The sequence below is a fragment of the Hyla sarda genome, chromosome 3 (assembly GCF_029499605.1).
Source record: "Hyla sarda isolate aHylSar1 chromosome 3, aHylSar1.hap1, whole genome shotgun sequence".
Lineage (NCBI taxonomy): Eukaryota > Metazoa > Chordata > Amphibia > Anura > Hylidae > Hyla > Hyla sarda.
This window is the reverse complement of record NC_079191.1, coordinates 407,972,135-407,996,426: the sequence shown is the minus strand read 5'-3', so window position 1 is coordinate 407,996,426 and position 24,292 is coordinate 407,972,135. Positions and strand designations below refer to the sequence as shown.

The window sequence follows — 24,292 nt, the reverse complement described above, 5'->3', positions numbered from 1 at the left end:
ATAGGTTCTCCTGGGTTTTTGGGGTGAAATTAGGGGCCTCGGCTTATATTCAGAATGGCTAATACTCGAGTATATACAGTAGACAGTTTCACTCTTTTTGCCTACCCGTAGAACTTTTTCTATTTGACCATGCAGTGGTCACGTATTTATAATTTGTGACTTTTGTCAAAAGTTGCTATTTTGTGCGCAAAGGTACTTTTTTAGGTGCAAAGCTTATACCACCTACCAGCAGGCGTGAGAATGACTTCTACCCTCCCCAATTCAACCTTTAACCTCTTGTGGACAACAGCATCCCGCTCCCCTTCTATGACACGTGCTCAGGAGCTGAGCACGGGTCATAGCTGGGTGGACCTGCCGGCTATCTGCCACCCGACCCATCTCTAATGCCAGACATCACCGATCACGGTGATGCCTGGCTTTAACCCCTAAGACACTGCATTAAAATTTGATTGTAGCGTCTAAAATGCAAGTAAAAATGTCCCGGCAGCTCTGTGAAAGTAAGTAAAAACACCTAACCTGCCAAATTCAGGACCCGGGAAAGTGTCTACTTCCCTCACTCACAAGCGTCTAGAAAAAGTGTATGTGGTAGAGCTTTTCCCACCACAGCAGAACTGCGCAAAATTCATCATCCTGCTTCACCTTCTTGATAAATAAGATGCACTAGTCAAACCCACCACCCAAATAAACGTGGGGAAATAGCTCTACTGTAGACATTCTTTGATAAATCTGGGCCTATGTATTATTCCGACAGATTCACTTTTCAGCTGAAGAAATTGTGCAAAAAATTTGTGCGTCCAAATGAGATGATTACATTTTTATTTTCTTCAATTTTCAGAATATAGTCGGAAAGATGATGTATATATATGTATATATATATATATATATATATATGATGTGTATAAATTGGAAGCTAGAAAGATATCAAATCAGGGCTCAAGTCCTGCCGGAATGCGTGGGAACTAAGTTCCTGCACCTTTTTTACAGCAAGAACATTATTCCCATTAGCAGGAGTCCTGCAGTACCAGCCCTTTAGTGGAGGAGTTCCCACACTTTTTTTCCCAGGACCTGACCCCTGTATAAAATCAATAGATAGAGATAAGATCGATAGATAGATATGAGATAGATAGATATGAGATAGATAGATAGATATGAGATAGATAGATAGATAGATAGATATGAGATAGATAGATAGATAAAAATGAGATAGATAGATATGAGATAGATAGATATGAGATAGATAGATATGAAAGATAGATAGATAGATGGATAGATAGATAAAAATGAGATAGATAGATATGAGATAGATAGATATGAGATAGATAGATATAAGATAGACAGAAAGACATAGACAGAAAGATAAGAGAGACGTATGAGACGTAAGGATGAGCGGTGTGAAACAACTATCTCAGCTCTGCTATATTCTCATACATACAATTCTTTCGCTAAATGAAGAATTCTAATTACTTAGAGTTTATCTCAGCATTTGGCAACAAACAATCCCGCATTTTGCTGTTGTGCTCATTGACTGCTCCCTCCAATGACAGAAACCTGTGGGAAGAAGTCCTCAAGGACCAAGAAAATGACGGAGATCTTGGTCTTATTAATCTGTGATGAAAAACATGCTTCTGTTGACGCAGTGGAAAAATAAGACAGTCTCCTCTCTGCTCAGTAGTTGGCTTAGGAAAAAGAGACGTTGAGTGCTGAGCTTCTGGCTAAAGATTTCTCTACCTTCACGGCTGCCAACTCCTACAAAGAGAAAGTTATGTAATGTTCTTCTATCTGGAATCCGAGCTCAGAAAACACTTCATGATGTCTCATGCTGTTCGTGCCGAAGCCATTGTTTCATATAATGAAAAGACCTCTATCAGCTCGATTCAGCTGTCACACTCCTTTAGAGGCAGCCACAATATATTCAGTTTTTTTATGACATTTCCTGCTTATACTTGTTACCGCTGCTTGGTATTGTCTTCAGTGATGGAAAACTAGGGAGATCTGTAAAAAACTTCACGTGGGTTCACTCTGAAGAGGTTAAGGTCCAACAAAGAAGTTGCTGAGATACGTTCATGGCGTGATGTTCTACGGGGAAACTTTTTAAACAGTATTTTATTATTCGATACGCCGTATGGAGGGTGGTCCGGTACAAAAAAAGGAAAAGGGGGGAGAATTCTTCTTCAGGTCGGCTCTAAGAGGGTGACAAGCTGTTAATGTGGAGATATATGTGCAGAACCATTAGAGGGCAACATCTGCATGAAGTTTATCTGTTTGCCCAGTTTTTGTATCAGTCGCCCCCCCCCCCCCCCCAAAGCGGGGATAAATGAATTTGTTGCCTTATGATTGTTATGTAGATCACATTGGCCGATAGCGCACTATTATGTACCACAGCTGCTATTGGTTGTTGTTGTCGCCAAGCATCTGGTACCTTTGTAGAAGACCAAGAAAGTGGACGGATAGAATATTAAAAGGTTTCAGATAAAAGAACAACTCAGGGACTTACGAGTATTTGGGGAGGACATTTTTGGTATGTTTGGTCATGTCTTTAAAGAAGATGGCGGTCTAATACTTCTGTCTATATGTCAAAAAGAAAACTCTGACATAAGACTGAGACATAAGGTGCAGTCAGTGATGACAAGAGTTAAAGGGGTACTCAGCTGCACAGCGTTTGGAATAAACTGTTCCGAATGCTGGAGCCGGCGCCGGGAGCTTGTGACATCATAACCCGGCCCCCTCATGACGTCACACCCCGCCCCCTCAATGCAAGTCTATGGGAGGGGGCGTGACGACAGTCACGCCCCATTCCATAGACTTGCATTGAGGGGGCGGGGTGTGACAACATGATTGGGCGGGGCTATGACAGAACGAGCTCCCGGCTCCAGTGTTCGGAACAGTTTGTTTCAAACGCTGAGCAGCGGAGTACTCCTTTAAGTGAGCTTTGAAAAAGTTCTGATCGATGGGCCCGCAGAACTTTTTTTTGAAAAAGTTTGGGTCACAGTAAAGAAGTTTTACACACACTGGCCGTACAATAACCCTCTAAACTGATGTATAACTTTGCCTAGGAGCTCTGTATACCTAGGGTCACCTAGAAATGTGTTCAAGTAGTTTTAAAGTGGTTTTAATGCTAAGTTCATTTAATGTCAAAGTTATGGCGACATCTGGTAACCCATGGTAACAGCTTGTTTAAAAAAAACATCTGCACTATTGGATTTTGTATGCTTTCAGAGGGGTTCTCCGCTGCACCAGTGTTCAGGACATTTTGTTCCGAACATTTTGTATGTCACGGCCACACCACTCCCCCTCAATGCAAGTCTATGGGAGGGGGCGTGATGGCTGTGAAATGCTGATATTTGTTAAACATAGGTCAGCCCAATGCATCGTCAAACGGCTTTGTGTTATAGTGTAATAGCTTTCTCTTGGCTCGTTCTGCAGTCATACATCAGGGATTTGTAGTGCAGCAACTGAACACAGCAATGCAGGTCAGTGCATGGAGTTTTATCAGCATCATAGACTCACCCATAGCTGTCTACTGATTGGGCCAAGAGATGGTTGGCCTGGGAACAGCTTTACATTTTGCAATATTCCTATACTGTATACATGATTTACCTGCCTATGACGTCGTATGTTTTTTATATTTTATATAGTGTATATTATCCCTGTACTGTGACATCACTGTGTATATTATCCCTGTACTATGACATCACTGTGTATTATCTCTGTATTGTAACATCACTGTATATTATCCCTGTACTGTGACATCAGTGTATATTATCCTTGTATGTGGACATCAGTGTATATTATTCCTGTACTGTGACATCACTGTGTATATTATCCCTGTATTGTGACATCACTGTGTATATTATCCCTGTACTGTGACATCATTGTGTTTATTAACCTCGTTCTGTGACATCACACGCGGTGATTTACTGTGACATCACTGTGTGCATTATCCCTTTACTATGACATCACTGTGTGTATTATTCCTGTACTGTGACATCACTGTGTATTATCCCTGTACTGTAACATCATTGTGTGTATTATCCCTGTACTGTGACATCACTGTGTATTATCCCTGTACTGTAACATCATTGTGTGTATTATCCCTGTACTGTGACATCACTGTGTATTATCCCTGTACTATGACATCACTGTGTGTATTATCCCTGTACTGTGACATCACTGTTTATATTATCACTGTATTGTGACATCACTGTGTATATTATCCCTGTATTGTGACATCACTGTGTATATTATCCCTGTACTGTGACATCACTGTATATATTATCCCTGTACTGTGACATCACTGTGTATATTATCCCTGTACTGTAACATCACTGTGTTTATTATCCCTGTACTGTGACATCACTGTGTGTATTATCCCTGTACTGTGACATCACTGTGTGTATTATCCCTGTACTGTGACATCACTGTGTGTATTATCTCTGTACTGTGACATCACTGTGTGTATCATCCCTGTAGTGTGACATCACTGTATATATTATCCCTGTACTGTGACATCACTGTTTATTATCCCTGTACTGTTACATCACTGTGTGTATTATCCCTGTACTATGACATTAATGTGTGTATTATCCCTGTACTGTGACATCACTGGGTATATTATCCCTGTACTGTGACATCACTGGGTATATTATCCCTGTACTGTGACATCACTGTTTATTATCCCTGTATTGTGACATCACTGTGTGTATCATCCCTTTACTGTGGCATCACTGTATATTATCCCTGTACTGTGACATCACTCTGTATATTATCCCTGTACTGTGACATCACTGTTTATTATCCCTGTACTATGACATCACTCTGTATATTATCCCTGTACTGTGACATCACTGTTTGTTATCTCTGTACTGTGACATCACTGTGTGTATTATACCTGTACTGTGACATTACTGTGTGTATTATCCCTGTACTGTGACATCACTGTTTATTATCCCTGTACTGTGACATCACTGTATGTATTATCCCTGTACTGTGACATCACTGTTTATTATCCCTGTACTGTGACATCACTGTGTGTATTATCCCTGTACTGTGACATTACTGTGTGTATTATCCCTGTACTGTGACATCACTGTGTATTATCCCTGTACTGTGACATCACTGTGTATTATCCCTGTACTGTGACATCACTGTTTATTATCCCTGTACTGTGACATCACTGTTTATTATCCCTGTACTGTGACATCACTGTGTGTATTATCCCTGTACTGTGACATTACTGTGTGTATTATCCCTGTACTGTGACATCACTGTATATTATCCCTGTAATATGACATCACTGTATATTTTCCCTGTACTGTGACATCACTGTTTATTATCCCTGTACTGTGACATTACTGTGTGTATTATCCCTGTACTGTGACATCACTGTGTGTATTATCCCTGTACTGTGACATTACTGTGTGTATTATCTCTGTACGGTGACATCACTGTGTATATTATCCTAGTACTGTGACATCACTGTGTGTATTATCCCTGTACTGTGACATCACTGTGTATATTATCCCTGTACTGTGACATCACTGTTTATTATCCCTGTACTGTGACATCACTGTGTGTATTATCCCTGTACTGTGACATTCCTGTGTGTATTATCTCTATACTGTGACATCACTGTTTATTATCCCTGTACTGTGACATCACTGTGTATATTATCCCTGTACTGTGACATCACTGTGTATTATCCCTATACTCTGACATCACTGTGTGCATTATCTCTGTACTGTGACATCACTGTGTATATTATCCCTGTACTGTGACATCACTGTGTATAGTATCCCTGTACTGTGACATCACTGTATATTATCCCTGTACTGTGCCATCACTGTGTATATTTTCCCTGTACTGTGACATTACTGTGTGTATTATCCCTGTACTGTGACATCACTGTGTATATTATCCCTGTACTGTGACATCACTGTGTGTATTATCCTTGTACTGTGACCTCCATAAGACCTTTTTTGGATCTTGGGGCTGTATAGTAAAATTGACTTTAGATTTAAATTAAGAACACATTTGCTAGGAAAGAAGGACATGTGTCTGTATCCTCCAATCCATAGCAAAGCAAACAATAGGTGTACGCTGACGTATGAAAATATTGCAATTGCTGAAAACAAGACAAAAAGTAATTAAATGAAATCCTGACAGCAGCAGCAGCAGTTACTACACATTGCACATCCCTTACCCACAGCTGGAGGGCTTCTCTCTGACAGCTTACACAAACATTTCCAGCTACTTTTTATTCCCAATTCTCTCACAGACTTCCTATGCCCCCAGGCAGCTTAGTAACAGCCCCCCAGCCTCCCCCTAAGTATCCACCCCTCGATTAATTTTTTAAGAGAGTCATCCCATAGGAAAGGAATCTTGGAGAAATATACCTCCCGTCCACAACCAACCCTTCCATATACATAAGAATAGATATATACTGATCAACCATAGCATTTACTCCCCTGTCTATTGTGCAGCTCATCCTCGTGTCACCTAATTAGCTCGGACCCATCAAGGCCTGGACTCTACAAGATCCGTGAAGGTGACCTGTGGGATAAGGCATCAAGTTTAGCAGCAGATCCTTTGAGTTCTGTAAGATGGGAGTGTGACCTCCGTGGGTTGGACTTGCTTCTTGATCAGATAAAGATCTGGGACATTTAAAGGCCATGTCAACACCTTCAACTTTTTGTAAAAAAAGGATCCAAAGGATAGAGGATAAGATGTCTGATCGCAGGGGACCCCCGCGGTCTCGGCTACAGCACCCCAGACATGTGGTGGATGGAGTGAACTTCGCTCTATGCTGGATGACTGGTGATGCGGGGCGGAGGCTCCTGACATCCCGGCCGTGCCCTGCTCGTGGCATCACGGCCATTCCCCCTCAATGCAAGCCTATTGGAGGGGGCGTGATGGCCGTCATGCCCCCTCCCATAGACTTGAATTGAGGGGGAGTGGCCATGACATCAATGGTCTTTTTGCGCCAAAGTTTGGCGCATCTTCTCCACTGTCATTTTTACAACTTTCTCAAAATCACACGGTCCTGCGTGTGATTTCAACTTTAGTCAGTAATTCATCATTGCGCCAACCGATCTTTGGTGCAATTTTGCGCCTTTAGGGTTTTTTTTTTTTTTTTTGCGCAAATCACCGCCAAGAAATTTTGCACCTGGAAAACACACTTAGCAATGTCAGAAAATGTAAAGGCATCAAAAAATATAAAAGCATATTTTTGTGAAAGCAGCGACGCCTCCAGGGCTGCTCAATACTACCCTGCGACATAGTTGTCTCTGAGGAACCTTCACCCTCCGTTGAGCCAGCATTGGACTTGGCCACACTGGTTCAGGAAAGATATGCACCAGTGGTCTCCAACCTGCAGACCTCCAGATGTTGCAAAACTACAACTCCCAGCATGCCCGGACAGCCAACGGCTGTCCGGGCATGCTAGGAATTGTAGTTTTGCAACATCTGGAGGTCCGCAGGTTGAAGACCACTGCACTAAAGTAACCAAAAAAAAAAAAAACTACTCAAGTTGAAAATAAAATCCATTTCACATGGTGGCTATAAACCCCACAAAAGAAAATAACTCATGTCGCTTGCTTATATACTGTAGGAGGGACTCCGAAATGGCTGCTCTACAGGGTAAAATACGCGTCCTCTGTGGTGGTAAGTTCTGTGTAAAAGAACAGCTGATGTGAACAGCTGATTTCAACATTTGAGCCAAAATTACTAACAACTTGCACCAAATGATAAAATTGGTGCATGTCCACGAAAACCAAAGCAAAAAAAAAAGGGTAAAAAGAAACTTTCAACAGGCAAAATTGATAAATACCCCCCAAAGTGTATATAATCAAGGCTCAGTGTACAGCAGCAGGGACTCCTGCCTTTAACAGGAGTCCCTGCACCTACATGTAATTTCCGTATCTACCTATGCTAAAATGGTTGGATGCCACAAAAAGTACTGTATGTATTTCATGTTTTGAGCACCCCTACCTCCATGTTTTGAGCACCCCTACCTCCATGTTTTGTGCTGGTGGCTGGTACCAATCTCATTATTTATCTATCTAGAAGAATAACTGGGGGTGTTGTTGGAGCTTTTATGGTCCTCTATGGGCTCCTGGGCAGCTGAACATTTTATTGTATGTCTATTTCTGTATCACCAGTCCTTTACAATCTACCATTTCAAAGTCCAGGAAGGGGTTAAATTTACAAAACTTAAAATAGACTGCAGAATTCATACTCTATGCGTCACCTAAATCATCAGATTCCAGGGAACATCAAGAGGAAATAAAATGTAAATATTCACCACTTGTCCAAATTATTGCTATATACATTGTCAAATCCCTTTTTAAACATATCCTAAAATATATCATCTATAGAAAATAATGTGACTTTTAAAGTAATTATTTAAGATTAACACAGAGTTCTTGTTTAGAATTCAATAATGTCTTGTACATGTATTTGGGGAAAACATCTAAAGCAATAAAGTCAGAAGTCTTCTCATGTATAGTCTGCATGGGTGGACTGGCCCACCAGAGTACCAGAGGATGTTCTGGGGGGCATAATGGACCCCAATGTCAGGTAGATAACCCCATTTAGAGATAAAATTGGAGTCAATCACTTGTCACCAGGGTATACAGGGGATTCACAACCTATTACATTTTATCTCTCTAGTGTGTAAAATAATTCCTACTAAGATTTTAATGCAATTATAATCAGACAAGCAAACATTCTGTATAAATGGAGGGTGGGCCTAAAATCCATGTCTTTTGGTGGACCCAAGGAACCCTATTCAGACACTGTCAATCTGTAATAGTTTAAGTGCACATAGACATATTTTACAGTAAAGACTAGGGATGAACAAATCAAATCTGCCGAATGCGAATTTCGCCAGGATTCGAAAAAACTAATCACTTAATTAAACTCCATTTAGTGCGGTTCAGGCTCCAGGGCATCTAAAATGGCAGCTCCACATGTGAGGACATGGGGCAAGGAACTCTGGGAAGGCGAGAAGGCAGGTAGGCGGGATGACCCTAAATCATATTCAGGATGCAGCCTATCAGCAGCCAGCCAGCCAGCCCGCCCTATATAATCGGCAGCCATCTTGCAGCCAGCCATTTCAGCATTTTATTGCAGAGAGAGCGTTTTATTGCAGAGAGAGAGAGAGCAGTGTGTGTGTTGGCACAGAAAAACAGCTTTACAGCAGCAATTCACCACAAGCCCAAATCACCGCAGAATAGCACTGACAGGGAAGGGAGAGAGAGAAAGTACACTTTTGGGTGTACTACACAGCGATTCTGTACTGCTGCACTGGGGTGTTCAACAACTCTAAAGCTAATAGGGGCCAGTTGGGGTGAGCAATGCATAGTCACCTGATTACAGTGCCTAATATAAGTTGCGTAGTGGAGCATATTGTCCTCTCATAAATGTAACCTGTGCATTCATAGCTAGTGTATAATTTTTTTTCCTGTCAAACTAATTTTGGCCTAGTTACTCTGAAAGGCCAGCCAAAGCTACACACTTGTTTTTGTAGTCAAATACAGTTTGTAGCGGAGCGTATTGTCCTCCTCTCATTGTCCTGCTGCCGCCACATCCAGACACTCTACGTCAGTGATTCTAATAGCAACACCTGTAATCTGCATGTCATACTGAATAACAGTATTATTTCACTCAGCACACTCCCTAAGCGTGTTACAACAAGGCAAAGTATTCTACACTTCTATTGAGTCTCTCTGTAGGCCGGAAATAGCCATTTTTAATGGTGATTCACTGCAAACAAATTCAGATCGAACAAAATTTTTACGGAAAATTCGGCGAATCGTCAGAATAATTATTTTTTTTTTATTTGCTCATCTCTAATAAAGATCATTGTCAATTTTGACTCATATTTACCATAGCAGAAGTTTTTCTTTCTAGGAGGTATTCGCTCTCGTTCTCAAAAGAATGTTCATGATTATTATGGCATCTTTCCATTTTGTTGGTGTTCTTTCCCTTAAAATTTTCCAAATATATTTGACATGCCCAAAGTGAGAATCATCTGGTGGAGGCAAAGCTCATCTATTAAGAGGCAGTGTTGATCCAGAAGCAGACCACCAACTTTTCTCCATGTTTTATCAAACTGATCAGCCATAGACTTGTTCCAAATTTTTTCACCCATATTAACACTGAATGTTATGTTAAAGGGGTGGAAAACATATATATATATTTTTTTTATCAACTGGTGCCAGAAAGTTAAATAGATTTGTAAACTACTTCTATTAAAAAATCTTAAAGGGGTTCACCACCAAAAGGTGATTTCAGTGCGTACCTGCCAGATAGTAATAGACATGCTTAGGAAGGATCTGCGCTTGTATTGGGGCTAAATGGCTATGTTCTGAGATTACCATAACACTGTGGCTAGCTTTTTTTGAACTGGTATTTCCTGTTTGCGTTTTCTTTATTTAACTACAAATCCCATAATTCCATTTTCCTCCCTCACATACATTAGCCACCCCACCCATTGAACCATAAATGAGCTGCATCCATTCAAAAGACCTGTGGTTTTCAATCAGGGTGCCTACAGCTGTTGCATTAGTTGCAGATTGATCTCTCCTACCAAGTGATCCCTCCATCCACTGATGCAGACAGACTCCCTGTCATCAGCTGACTAGTGATGTCAGGTCTCGGCCGCATTGCAAGCTGGGAAAAATCTGAGACAACAGTCATTTTGCATGCTGTTAAAAATAAATATTGGGGCTGAAATCACAGATGAATTGTGAGAAAACCATCAACCACAATATTATGAACTACACTAACTTTACAGCCCCTGTAGCATAGTCAAATGAAAAAAAATTCCCGGAATACCCCTTTAATCCTTCCGGTACTTACACGCATCAGCTGCTTTATACTACAGATGAAGTTGTGCAGGTCTTTCCAGTCTGACCACAGTGCTCTCTGCTGACACCTCTGTCCGTGTTAGGAACTGTCTAGAGCAGGAGAGGTTTCCTATGGGGATTTGCTCTTGCTCTGGACAGTTCCGGACATGGACAGAGGTGGCAGCAGAGAGCACTGTGGTCAGACAAAAAAGAACTATATAGCTTCCTGTGGAGCATACAGCAGCAGATAAGTACTGGAAGGATTAGGAATTTTAAATAGAAGTAATTTACAAATCTGTATAACTTTTTGGCACCAGTTAATTTGAAAAAAAAAAAAATTCACTGGAATACCCCTTTAAATATAAGATTTTCTGTAAAACATAGGACCCACATAGAGGAGCTAGACAATAGGTAACATTTCTGGACCCCAGTAGACTCTCTCCATAGCTGCTGTTATGGATGCTATAGCTATTGTTACGCCCATGGAGTTGGGAAACCGTCTTGGAATATTATAAATAAATAAAAAACACATAATACAGTATATTGCCATGCATAGATGGACTTTGCTTAAAAGAATCCAAGAAATTGAATATCTTGAAGATGAAATGCATTGCGATAACCCAAGATAAGCTCATCTTCAAGGCAATGATGAACCATGAACCCATCTGTCAATCCATAGATGGATGAAGTGATTGGAATCCTGGCCTTCCTTTGAGCAGGCTCCATGTCAGCTGGTACATCATTTGTTAGCAATGTTTTCCTTTTCTTAAGTATCCTTGTTAGTTTGTTTAAGAAGTAATTGATGATGATGCTTGTCATGTGTGACCAACTGACCGGCAGGATCATGTTTCTCCTCCACCATTCGTAGGACATGAATTCATCCTAATAAAAAGTCAAAATAAATAAAAGTTGAGTAACATTTCATAAAACCCAGTGGATTTACCAGACATGATGGAGGATGTGCAAGACAAATTGTCGTATTCAGCAATTTTGTGCACGAATAACATCAACATGTGTTTCTGCTTCTGTATTTTCTGCACAATGTCCGGCTGCTGCTGTAAAGGTGCGTGTTTCTAAAATAATTTATGCTTCAATAACTCTATTTGCACCTTTTGCTCTTGAGCCGGGGGTCTCAAACTGTGGCCCGCCATCCTAGACAAAAGCTAATTTTGCAGCCCCCTTGACTCCGCCCATTGGTCTGCCCTTTGAAACGCCCCACCTTACTACTGGGGTTACACACTGTAACAAGGCCCCTCCTCATGTAATTAGCTTACCACTTGGGTGACACACTTTAACAAACCTCCTCCTCGTGCTGCTGGCTGAGCAAGTGGTTTGGATACTGGTTGTCTAACATTCTGGCGGCAGGCAAGAGGGCGCTCTAGGCGGCTGCCTATTTTGCCTATAGGCAATGCCGTCCCTGCCTCCAGATGTTGCAAAACTTCAACTCCCAGCATGCCCGGACAGCCAACGGCTGTCCGGGCATGCTGGGAGTTGGAGTTTTGCAACATCTGAAGGACTATAGTTTAAGGCCACTGCCGAGCGACTAAAAGGAAAGCTGAAGTAGTTGAAAATGATGGCTTACATATTAGTGTTAGGTAGGTGGCACCTAGACAGACAACGCTCTTCCTTCTGTAAGATAGCTAATTTGCATACTTTCTTCCCATGGAACATTGCCTGTAAGACATGCGACTACAGCTGTATATTCTTAGGCGTTATTCAGTTTAGGAAAATATATCCCCTATCAAAAAGATAGGAGATAAGTGTTAGATTGCAGGGAGTCCCACCGCTGGGCCCCCTGCGATCTCCTGCACGGCTCTGTCGGCATGCGACCTCTATGCATCTCTATGGGAGAGCCTAAGCACTGTACTCGTGTATCTCCAGCTCTCCCATAGAGATACATGGAGGGAGCATGTCGGTAAGGATCAACACAGCTTCATGCATGGGAAAAGCCTCGGCGCGGAGCAGGAGATTGCAGGGGATTCCAGTGATCACACCCCACCCGCGATCAGACACTTATCCTTTGGATAAAGGGATGCATTTTTAATACCTGGACAATTCCTTTAAATATGTCCTTGATATGGTTTGTATTATAGCTACAAGTCCCAGACTCTTGCAGTCATCACTTGAAGCTCCCAGGCCACAGTATAAACTCCAACCATTGATCATAAATCATTTGTAGCACTTTTCATATAAGACAGTGGGACTTTTTGGGGCTTCTCAGCTTCCATACCTCTGCACTAAATAGCTTTGCCCCCAATGAATACCTCCTATTAAAATGAAATTAATATAGAATGCTATGGTGATCTATACAGGGGGGCTTTGGACTATATTACAGACATTAAAACGTCCCTATAAATCACAAGATCTAGAAATTTAAATTACATTAAAATCCTTCTTTTCTGCAGGTTACATCTGGATATAATCTATAGGGAATGATGAGTAACATATCCATTGCATTTCAAAGCTAAGTACCTTATACACCACTGTTTCCCAACCAGTCTGCCTCTAGATGTTGCAAAACTAAAACTCCCAGCATGCCCCGACAGCCAACAGCTGTCCAGGCATGCTGGGAGTTGTAGTTTTGCAAGAACTGGAGAACTGGAGGCCCGCTGGTTGGGAAATATTGGCTTAGACCAATTACTACTCCTCTATAATGTCCTTCATGCTGCTGCTGCTTTTTAGAGAGTTAAAAGAGCAGGATCCCCATTCTATGTGTGTGTGCAGTGTATGGCAAACATCATAGCTGGGAGTTTTTTTTTGCGACAGCTATGGGCACATTGGTTAAAAAAAAACACCGCTTTAGACTATCTAAGGAAAATGTTTCATACGTCCAGAAATAATAAATCACACCTTTACAGCCTCTTGTTGAGTTTTGGAATCTAAGGGGTTAATCTGCCATATACAATACTCATGCATTACAAGCTCAGCTGCCATACAGACACTGCATAAATGCATTTTCACACTCACTTTAGAATTGCAGGATTTGCTGAAAGAATATGGATAGATGTGTTACTGAGAGCCTGTGTTCATTTCCGCTTGGAAATTGCATCCCTGTACATCAATGAATGGAGCCCTCTGTACTGTTCCTGTTTTATTAATTCCATCCAGATACACTGGGCTCTCAGGGGAACTCAACGTGACTACTCCGAAAAGATGTGCACTGTAACAGAGACAGATTATAACGTCCTAAAATACCTGGACAGCTGCAGTCCCAGCCACTCCGATGCTATCAGCCGTGTCCCCTCACCGGGTAACATGTTGGGCAATTAGTGCACCTCGATATTCGGTGTTCCCGTTCCTTTAAGTCGAAGAGATGCTAAATATCTGCCTCCATGGCCGATTCCATGCCTGACAAAGCCTCTTTTTTTTTTCTTTCTTTTTTTAAATACTGATGAGTTTTCAAGACATTTCTCTCTTTTCTGTAGGTTTAATGAAATTCTCATCAGATCCAATTCTGTAGGCATGTGGTTAAGTTAAAAGAGAGCAACCTTAAAGTGATATTCCAGACAAAAGCTGAGAAGGCAACTTTTGTTGTAAAGAAAGGCTCATCCTAGCCTTAAAGATTCATCCAGGGACAGTTAAAAAAACAAAAAATATAAAACACACACACACACAAAAAAAAAAGTTGCAACTGACTTATATCTGGGTCTACAATGTGGATACTGTTGAATACAATGGTGGCAAAGGGAGACACTGACTCCCTGCCCTACCATATGTATGAGACATAATCCTTACTTTCCCTTACAGACTCTAATTGGTGTGCTGCTCTCCGTCAATAAGATGGCACTAAGTGGGCGCTATTACTGTGTAAGATCAATAAGATGGCACTAAGTGGACAACATTACTGTACAATGACAATAAAATGGAACTAAGTGGGCACTATTACTGTGTAAGGACAATAAGATGGCACTAAGAGGGCACTATTACCGTGTAAGACAACAAGAAGGCACTAAGGGGGCACTATTACTATGTAAGGATCAGATGGCCAAAAGAGGGCACTATTACTGTATAAGGGTATGTTCACATGGAAGAATTCCTCCAGGAAATTCTGCTGTTATTTATTGCCTGTTGATTTCAATGGGATTCTGCAGTCCTATTCAGACAGCAGAATTTCCGCTCTCCGCATTCCAGTCTTCCGAGAACACAGAAATTCTACCACAATTCCACAATTCTGTTTAGCAAGTTTTGCTGAACTGAATTTCAGCATAATTGTGAAGTGTGAACATACCTTAAGGACCATTTGATGGCAATAAGGGGGCACTATTACTGTGTAAAGATAATCAGGTGGCGCTAAGCAGGCACTATTACTCTGCAAGGACAATAGGACGGCATTAAGAGGGTAAGATTACTGTGTAAGGCTTATAAAAGGGCAGTATAACTGTGTAAGGACAATAAAATGGCACTAAGGGGGAAGTATTACTGTTAGAGATGAGCGAACTTTTGAAAAATTTGATTCGGCCAAATCGCCGAATTTTTCTAAAAAAATCAGTTCAATACGAATTTATTTGCAGCGAATCTATATTAAAAACAGCTATTTCTGACCTACAGAGAGCCTCAATAGGGGGTGTAGAACACTTTGTTGTGTTCAAACACGCATATGGAATGTGCTGGGATAGTGAAATAATACTGTTATTCAGAATAACATGCAGATTACAGGCATCACTTTTAGAATCACTGCCGCAGAGCGGCACAATGACAGAGCCTGGAGGTGGCATCAGTATGAGGAGACCATATAGTGGCTGAATGACACAGCGTGGAGGTGTTGGCAGCATGAAGAGACCATATAGTGGCTGAATGGCACAGCCTGGAGCTGGCAGCAGCATGAGTAGACACTAGGGCTTCACAATCCCTAAGATTAAAAGATGAATTTTTAAATTTTAATTGAAGATTTATGGTAGCTAGTGCTACCATACAATTTTTTTAGGTTCAAGCCCAGCAGCATCAGTAAACCATGTATTGCCTGAATGACACAGCCTGGAGTTGGCTGAAGCATGAGGAGACCATATAGTGTCTAAATGGCACAGCCTGGAGTTGGCAGCAGCATGAGTAGACACTAGGGCTTTACAATCCCTAAGATTAAAAGGTGAATTCTGAAATTTAAACTGAATATTTTGGGTAGCTAGTGCTACCATAACAAAAATTTTATTCCCAGGCCCAGCAGCATCAGTAAACCATATATTGGCTGAATGAAACAGCCTGGAGTTGGCTGACGCATGAGGAGACCATATAGTGTCTCAATGGCACAGCCTGGAGTTGGCAGAACATGAGGAGACCATTGCAATTTATGATTTTGAAATTTAAATTTAAGATTTCGAAATTTAAATTAAGGATTTTGAAATTGAACTTTTAACTCCCAAGTTTTAGTGTCCCGGGCCCCGGCGTGTGGGTACAAAAGACCAAATCTAACAAGGAGTCACATGGCAGCACAATGATAGAGCCTGGAGGTGGCATCGGAAGGAGGAGTCCATATAGTGGCTGAATGGCACAGCCTGGAGTTGGCTGAAGCATGAGAAGAGACCATATAGTGGCTGAATGAGACAGCCTGGAGGGGGCATCAGTATGAGGAGACCATATAGTGGCTGAATGGCTGCCTGGAGTTTGTGGTAGCATGGGGAGACCATATAGTGTCTGAATGGAACAGCCTGGACTTGGCGGCAGATGAGGAGACAATAGGGTCTCACAATCTCTAAGAATAAAAGATGAATTTTGAAATTTAGATTAAAGATATATGGTACCTAGTGCTACCATAAACATATATAGGTAATGTCCTAGGCCCAGCAGCATCACTAAACCATGTAGTTGCTGAATGAAACAGACTGGAGCTGGCTGAAGTATCAGGAAAACATATATTGGATGAATGGCACAGCCTGGAGGTGGCTGAAGCATTAGGAGACCATCTAGTGGCTGAAGCATGAGAAGCAGCATCAGGAGTCCTGAAAGTGACCCTGTGACAGAGTGGTGTGGTGGGTGGCAATACTAGTACCTGGTGACGTAGGTGGGTGAAGAAGGTTTGATGCGGAGGAATGTTTGTAACTGGGGAGCAGCGCCTTAAATCTGTTTGGCACTCTCCATATTTGGGAAGTGTTGGTGTTGCACCATGGTCAATCTACTCTGATGCATCAGGCATTGGTGGTTGGAAATCCTGGCTGATTCATGCCTGATTCATCTTCACAAAGGTCAGTATCTCCACATTTTTCGTGGACAGACGAGTACTCTTTGGGGTGACTATGGCCTCCGCCGCACTAAAGACCAGCTCTGATGGCGCACTACTGGCCGGGTAGGACAGCTTTTCCAGGGCAAACTCTGCTAGTTGCGGTCACAAATCAAGTTTGGCTGCCCAGAAGTCCAGCGGATCTTCAAGGTGTGTTGGCATGGGCATGTCAAGGTATGCCATCACCTGATGGTTCAGGTCCTGCTCCAGGTCTACCTGCTGCTGATGAGTTGCTTCTCTGCGTGTGAAGAAAGTTACTCATCAGCGACTGTAGACTGAAGAAAGCTGGTACTGCTCCTGCCATCCCACCCCTCCCCAGCAGCCATGGTAGTGGAAGTTGAGTGCAGAGGGCCCTCCGATTCAGACCTGCGACAGGGTAGACGATGGCACCTGTCATCGGCCAACTGACTACATAGGATGCATCTGTAGGATCCCTCTCAGTGGGTGCAAAAAAGGCCCCTATATTGTGGCTGTAGCGAGGGTCCAATAAGGTTGAGATCCAGAAGTCATCCCGCTGCCGAATGGTGACAATTCGGCTGTCACTACGCAAGCAAGGGAACATGCATCGTGCCATTTGTTCAAGTAACTTGGAGGGACTCCCTGCTTCCATCTCCACTGCATACTGCCACGGTGTGTCTGGGTCCTCTGTCTTGCCTTCCTCATAACCCTCTAGCTCCTCTGGCTGCTCCTGCTAATCCTCTCCTGTCAGATTACTAGAAAAACCACCCATTTGGTGAAACCTAAACTGTGCTCCGCTGTGCCCCTCCCACCCCCTCCTCCTCCTCCAGTTCAGCCCCCACAGGGCACATGTGGCTGTAAGATGTAGGTGCCACATTCCTGACCAGCCATCGTTTCCAACACGTGTTGTAAGAAATGAAGCAGTGGATTGACGTTGTTCATCCCATAATCCTGGCGACTGACTAATAATGTGGCCTCCTCAAAGAGCCTGAGCAAACGGCAGGTGTCACGTATGAGCTGCCACTGGTTCACATTAAAGTTACACAGGGGAGTACCCCTATCCGCTTGGATCCTCAAGAAATTGGTGATGGCTTTTCTCTGTTCATACAGTCAGTCCAACATGTGGGGGGGGGGGGTGGAATTCCAACGTGTGGCAACGTCACTAAAAATCAAACTATGTTGGGGGATACCGTTCTGACGCTGCAACTCAAGGAGGGTGTGCTTTACGGTGTACGAGTGGCTGAAGTGCATGCAAAGTTTCGTTCCCATTGCTAGGATGTCTTGCAAATGGGGGGAACACTTCAGGAACTGCTTCACAACCAGATTAAACACGTGTACCATGCAGGGCGCATGCAGGATGTTCTTCCCGTTGTCAGTCACCATGGTTATACTGCGGCGATCCCGAACAGCTCCCTGAGCTAGCCGGGCACTTTTACTTTCATTTTTAGCGGCGCGGCTCAGCTTTGAGCGCGCGGCTAAAGGGTTAATAGCGCGCGGCACCGCGATCAGTGCCGCGCGCTATTAGCGGAGGGTCCCGTCTTTACTATGACGCCGGGACCGCCGCGATATGATGCGGGGTCACCGTTTGACCCCACGTTATATAGCAGGAACGGGACTCAGGGCGTAAGTTTACGCCCTGGGTCCTTAACGGGTTAGTGAAGCTTTTCTCGTGATAGAATTGCGGCGATATTCGCATTCATTGTGAAGTGAATATTTCCTGAAATTCGTAACGAATTCGGGTTCGTCAGCTTCAATTCGCTCATCTATAATTACTGTGTAAGGACAAGAAGAGGGCAATATAGCTGTGTAAGGAAAATAAGATTGCACTAAGGGGGTATTAATACTGTGTAAGACAAGCAGACGTCACTAAGGGAATTGAAACAAGTTTGATTGGTCCCAAATGAATTCTCTGGGAGTTTCAAAGGTCTTTGCCAGCAGGATAACCTGTCAATATTTCTTTGTGGTTCTACAATTTTATGACATGGCAGATTACATGTCACTGGCCTTAAAAAAGCAACATAACAATGGAAAGGGGAAAAAGCAATGTGAACCCTAAGAATATGGGTTTAGTTTAGCATTGACACCCCATGACATATAAAAAGACATGAGAATCATAAATGGCACCAGGAGAACCAGTGGAAATTTTAAATTGGGGCCAAGGGGCCTCAAGTTATGTCTCTGTCTAAGAGGATTTATTAAACTTACTAGTCGGTGGGCCTCATTTACTAAGCTGAAACCGACCAGTTTTGTCTGGTTATTTTGGTGCAGAGTGTCTGAGACATGTCTGCGCCAGTGTGCGCCAGTGTGTGTCTGGAAAATCTGACAAACCCGACATTGCACTGTGAAAAGCCGAAAAAGGGGCGTAGTCTGTCTCAAAGGGTCGTGGCCGGTCTGAAAAGGGGCGTGGTTTCACACCCCGACCAATTTACTATTGAATTCACAGAAAATCCTGTGGGTAAATGGCAGGAAATATCGACCTAGAAAAAGCTGGTCAGAAAATGTTCCCGACTTTTCTCAATGGTCAATAGAGAGGAATCCTGCAAGTCTGAAACAACTTTTCCCACTAGTAAAAACCCGACACTCCTAGTAAATGAAGCCCAGTATGTTTAAAGGGGTTATTGAGGAGTAGAAAAAAGAGAGCTGCTTTCTTTCAAAAACAGGTCCACGTCTGTCTCCAGGTTGGGTGTGGTTTTACAACTTGGCTCCATTCACTTCAATAAAACTGATCTGCCGAACCACACCCAACCTGGAGACAGACGGGGAGCGGTTTTTGAAAGAAAGTAGCTCTGTTTTTCTATTCCTGGATAACCCCTTTAATTGACCCTTTTTTTCCCTGCATAGTCATCGTAGTGACAAATTCCCCCCATGTAACAGAACGCTCCCTTGAATCAGAGTTGCCGCCTAAGGCCGGATCATTCCTTGGTTATGCTCTTGTGTTGTAAATATAGGAACATATGCTATACATATTCTGAAATGTGATATGAAACTGGGGAAAAAAAACACATGCATGACTAAAGTTTTATTGTTATGTCTGATTATTGCCTCAGACTTTTAAAACTTGAGGGATTTCTTGAATGCTGCCGAGGAGAACGTTTGGGTTCTTAGCACAGTCAACAGCTGTGTCCGTTAAACCCTGAAAACCACACAGCGAGTGTGCGACACTTTCCTAAGATAGATTGTAACGGCTAAGAGCAGACACATGGAGGGGAGACAAGTCTAACCGAAATGATAAAGTGCAATGTGCCATCAAATGACTGTTACATCTACCGGACTAACGCTATTCGGAATTACACCGAGCGATGACTCGGCTGTAGCGAGTTCTGCAATGTGCTGTGTTTTATTACCTTTAGTCAGTTTTGACATCTTGCATAAACAGTTTTCTTTTATAGTATTAGTGAAAGAAAAAGAGAGAAGCTACAAGTGTAGTTCAAGGTAAATTCTGGAGACGAAGAATTTAGGAAGTATTAATAATCAAAAATAGACTTAGGCTATTACATACCATAGAGCAGAAGTCTCAAACTGTGGCCCTTCAGATGTCGCAAAACTTCAACTCCCAGCATGCCCGGACAGCCAACGGCTGTCCGGGCATGCTAGAAGTTGTTGTTTTGTGACAGCTGGAGGCATACTGGTTGGAAAACATTGGCTCAGACTCCTCTATAATGTCCTCCATGCTGCTGCTACTGCTTTTTGGAGAGATAGAAGAGCAGGGTCCCCATTCTATATGTGTGTGCAGTGTATAGGAAACATCATAGCTGGGAGTTGTAGTTTTGCGTCATCTGGAGGGCCACAGTTTGAGACCACTGATCTACAGTTTGCACTTAATGGTCCATTGGACTCTTCCACATACCTTTCCGCTGTCCTAAAACTTGTCCTCTATGGCAATCTATCCACTCACATGCCATATGGGTCTCTTTCAACAGCACTCTTTCTAGTAGATATTTCTACCTCTCCAACCCAGTTTCGGACCATTGTCTCTCATTTTCTGATGGGGACCTTATTGGCCAAAACCAGACATTAGTCTTGTTGGTCACAACCAGACCACTGCCATAGAGGGAGACTAGGCATGACTAAGGGGATAGTCTAGTCGCTCCGGCCTAGAACCCCAACCGTATTCCCCAGTAATATGACCGACACAGCAGACCATGTTTATTCCAAAACAACAACTTGCAAAATAACATAACATACCATTAATATGAACCATGTATGAACATCATATAACTTTTAATATTAGCATCTGTAATTTTCAGCCGGAGAAGAAACTGGAGGCACCTTATTCCTTTCACCATAATTTGTTCTCTGTATGGGCCTCCTACTGTATCCCTAGCCATAAGGCACCAGACCCAAGGGCACCATTTCAGAGACCTGCACCCTTCCCTGGAGCCCATGCCTGCTAGGAACACCTCCACCAAGCTGGGTACCATCCCCAGCACACACAACCAATTTGCCAGCATGCCTCCAGATTCCTCCCGCACTACTGCTTCTGCGACAAACACTAACAAAGCTAAAGGGCGGGTAACTTCTTCTGGCTTCTTCCACAAGCCTATATACCCCACTTTCTAGCTCCTCCTCTTACTCCTGCCACCTCCTTCCCCTTGACCTGGACTTAACCCCCTGCCGTTATGCTCAGCCTACCCCTGTCATGAGCCCCTCCACAGCCATTTTGTCCATTCCAGGGCTTGCTTCTCCTTTGGATCATTGGAGAGATCCAGCCTAAGACTTGTTGGTTGCACCTACTTTACTACTGGGTTATGAGAACTAGTGCTAACAAGAAGGTAAGGAATTGGCCTAATGGTCTCTATGCGGAAGCAAACACTCCTGTCTTGGAAAGAAAAAGCTCAATAGGAGGCCCATTTGGTTATGGGATTCATACTCACTTTTATAGGTTTCAATAAGGTTTTCTCAAATTGTTGATGGTAAAACTGACCATACACCTTAGACATCTGTTGGCTGAACCTGCTGTTTTTGGTAAGGCAAACAAACCATTTAATGTGTGCACGGCCCTCCCAAATCTCTGCCAGTGGCAAATATCGGGGAAGAGAATTACCCCATATTGTTGCCCTCAGAGGGAAAAGTTTCTGCATGAGGTGTCTGGAAGAGGCTCTCTCTTCTTTATCTATTTGAAATGCATGCTTACCTGGCCTAGCCTAGAGTGCATGTGCAATGGGGGAGTCTCGAGAAGCATTCGGCCATCACCTATATTATATGACCACCTCAAAAATGGTGCAATCTGTTTTGCTGTTCTAAGACTATGAGCATTTTTGCTTTTTTGGGGACACTTGATGAATGCCCAGGGTACACTCCCAGTGTATATACTGTGAGCAGCCATAGGCTTTAATTGCCCCAACATATGCCAGAAGAATGCTGAATGTATTTTCGCATACATTTTATTGGCTTTTAAACTAAAGTGCAAAATCCTCTACACTTTTCAATACAAAGGAGCTAATTGATTCAGTACAAATTGGATTTGGTCAGAATGCTACAAAAATTAAAATTTTTGGGAATCCAAATTTTTTATCATTTGTTTTGGATTTGATGAGCGGTCAAGAGGTAAGCAACAAAGCTGTATACATCACAGCTTCCACTTACTATATTTGATCTGCACCCAGCCCAGTATACTGCAAAGAAGCAGGGATTTCTTCTATTAGTGTATGTTCATATGGACGGATCAGTATGTATATTTTGTGTATTTTGACAACCCTACATTGTGACTCAAGCTGTGCCTGCTCATAGCAGTGATTTGCCGCTCAAAGCAGACACACTGCAATGTGTGAGTTGCCATGCTCATGCACAGTGTATTTGCACACATCGCAGCCGCTCCTTCTGCTCTCTGAACTAGGCCGTGTCTGCTCGTAGTGGCGTATTGCCACTATGAGCAGGCACAGATGGAGGAATGATGTAGGAGTAAATCGTCGGCGGAGCTGCAGCGTAAAAAGGTCTTCCAAACCTAAATCAGGAACACAGCTTAATTCTACCAACTTTTTTTTCCAAAACAATGAAATTACCCCTTTGGGGTGAGAACGGTATTTTCCTTAGCTCCTGCAACTATGTCTTTTAATGGCTTTTCGGATCTAACAAAGCATTTAATTCTTCATTGCCCCTTAAACACGTAAATAAATGGTGGATATACTGTTTTAATGGGAGTTGTTATCCTGCAGTGCCATTGAAAGTGAGACTAAGTGAACTGAAGCATGGAATTAAAAAACACAAAAGAACCATACCATAAAGTTGAGATTGGGTTTAAGTTTTAAGCCCCCTTTAGATGTATTTCACTCAACCAAATAGTTTCCCCTGATAAACTTGATTAAAGAAGTTAAAAAAGATACTTCCTTAAAAAGACTTGAAAAAAATCAATATTGCAAATCTTGCCTGCATGAGTGAGTAGCCATCCCAAGTCTGATAATAGCAATAGATTGTACAAAGAAATTGTATTTAGTCTCTAATGTTGGTGAATTCAGCATATGGTAACTTTTTGGTCATAGATAGACTGTCACACAATACAATACAAATTTGTGTTTGTGTTACAGTACAAATTTGTATTATTACAAAATAAACTATGTGTTATCTAATTGCAAGTGAACTTACTACATTATTGGGATCCTCTAGGCACCCTGATGTCAACTTAGCGGGCATTTGACATGTATTATTGTTGTCTCAAATCAACCTTAGGGCTTGAACTATATGGTGGTATACAGTACCAATATAATTATGTGCCTTTTTAAAATTTTATTTTTCTATTTGATTCTTGTAGAACCCATCCTATATACTGCCATCCAGGATCCATTGATGTGAGCCTTTAGCTTCATGCACAATATTCTGTTACACATCCAATTGTGAAAATCATTTACAGCTTGGGTACATTCTCCAGATCCTTTTGCCTCCAATTTCATAGGAATTTCTCTCCAAGGCAAATATACATTTTTGCTAGAACTATTGCTCATGGAGGCATCATATGTCAGCAAACATCTAAAGGTCTGTATTTGTCGTCCACCACCTTTGTCGTCCAAAGTCAGTATATGAGGCAATGCCCTGTGCAAGAATTCTTATCTTGCAGATTATGCTGTAAGGGTGTCCACCAATAGCTAAAAGTGTTCCTATAACATGACCTACAATCATATGTATAAAAGAGACAATGCATCAGCATTAAATCATGGCAGCCATGATTAAGCTCTTATGGACTAAGGGTCCTTTTACATTGACAGTACCTGACAGTTGCCAGGTACAAGCACTAATCCACTATGTACACAATGATCTGCACTTGCTAAAAGGGCCCTTTAGA

At 42.4% G+C, this 24,292-nt stretch overlaps 1 long non-coding RNA gene across 1 annotated transcript in view; it reads right to left on the bottom strand.

The window, feature by feature from the left end:
• Positions 1-11,181: 11,181 nt before the first annotated feature.
• Positions 11,182-24,292, bottom strand: part of LOC130362963 (uncharacterized) — a 34,703-nt gene continuing 21,592 nt past the window's right edge. The window contains exons 3-4 of the long non-coding RNA XR_008891662.1: positions 14,043-14,266; positions 11,182-11,729 (exon numbers count right to left, since the gene is read on the bottom strand). This is a non-coding gene — a long non-coding RNA (uncharacterized LOC130362963). The remainder of the gene's footprint in view (positions 11,730-14,042; positions 14,267-24,292) is intronic.